This window comes from Aplysia californica, unplaced genomic scaffold (assembly GCF_000002075.1).
Source record: "Aplysia californica isolate F4 #8 unplaced genomic scaffold, AplCal3.0 scaffold00436, whole genome shotgun sequence".
Lineage (NCBI taxonomy): Eukaryota > Metazoa > Mollusca > Gastropoda > Aplysiida > Aplysiidae > Aplysia > Aplysia californica.
Genome location: NW_004797706.1, coordinates 85,765 through 87,519, shown reverse-complemented (window position 1 = coordinate 87,519; position 1,755 = coordinate 85,765).

Here is a 1,755-nt window from a genome sequence, read left to right as displayed (position 1 = left end):
TAACTTTCTAATGGTGTGATTTCTTCAGGTGGTTACCTGGTTGAATCCGAACATCTTCAGGATTCAGGACAACCTTGATTTCGGAACACTATGAAGCATCAACTTTCATTTTTTAAAAATAAAGTGTGAAAACAAAAGAAGAGTTTAATTATTAGAGTAACTGGTAACCTTTGGTTTACGTAAAAAGGAGCCGGAGTTTACTTCCTTAGCATTAATAGTGGAAATCGGTTCCAAAATCGATTCTTCGCCCAGCTCTACCGTATAGATCTAGACCTTGGGGTCCAGGGTGGCTGGGGATAGCAGCGGTGTTGGGCGCTAAAAGTAAAGGCCATTGGCCCTCATAACATCAAATAAAACATTCATTTTAGAAAATAAAGTTTCCACAATGAAAAGTTTCCAACATAAAAGTACATTCCATAAACCAAAATAGAACTGATTGATATAATTTCCAATAAAAGCGTCAGTCATGACATTTATTTATGCCATGTTATTGAGATCCACAAACAAAGAACAGCAACTCTGTTTGAGCCTCATGCCGTCACTGTTTATTTCCGTCCTACTCAATTTCCTGCGCACATTCACACTTCTCTTTATTCTGCATTTGGTTTAGTTTTTATTCATCCTTCCCGTCTCGTGTATTTTTGCTCCGTTGTTGCGCATGATAATATTAGATGGACGCTATTGTGAGCCTCATTATCCTTTCCTCTCTCTCTTTATCTTTCTGTCCGTCTTTCTGAGTATTTTTTAATGTTTTGCGCTTCGGCTTTTCTTTGTGTTGTTTCAGATAAGCCATCTCGTTCCTAGCTTTGTCCGTGCACTTTTGTGTAAAAGTGCAATATTCCAGCTGAGAACAGCCAATTCAACAAGAATTAATTAATTTGTAAAATCCCTTATACAGCGATTTCTTCACAATTGGTTTTTTTTTTCGAATACAAAACCAAAACAGCTCACGCTAAAGTGATCCTTAAACATAGAAAAATCCCACAGCCATCTGAGGTATTGAGATAAAGCGTTTGCCGTCAAACATAACAAAATGGTATGGGTTTAACGCCCCTATCAACACTATTAGGTTATTTAATGGGCGGGACCTCATAGTTTAAAGTCCGTCTCCGATAGGACCAGTCAAACACAGGAGACCTGTGTTCGATTCCCAATATATTAGTAAGATTTATTACGTGAGGCATTGTGGTGAAATCAGGCTTTCGTCAAAATAATGGAATCAAAGAAACCGGAATTTTTCTAGGCGTTTTGCAATGTATTTTTGATTTTTTTTTCTTTTTCTTTTTAAAAAAATTCTTTGCTGACTCAACACCATTCATGTCCACTTAAATACACATTTCTGTGTTGTTTGATTTTTCTGAAAATCGTTGATTAAAGGTGCAAAACATGTAAATTTTCAGATCTCAACGTTCGCTTCTCAAGCTGTGGAAATCGTGAAATTTGACGGCCATTTTTTGTTTTCGCCAATTTTACCTATCTCACAAGGCCGCTAGACTTCTGTTCAAGTCAGATGGATATTTTGTTTTTGTCAAATGCAGGACAAATGAACAAGCTTTAATATAATATTTATAACTCTATAAATGCCCCAAAATTGACGAACGCCTGATTCCATCACATCGTGACACATAATTATAGGACATCTCGGTCTTGACTTGATTCGTATAAAATTGGTAGGATTTATACATGTGTCGAGTATCTCGGTCTTTCTGCGGGAACATTGTGTCCTCAGTCCTGATTGGCTCTGACAGGTAGGGT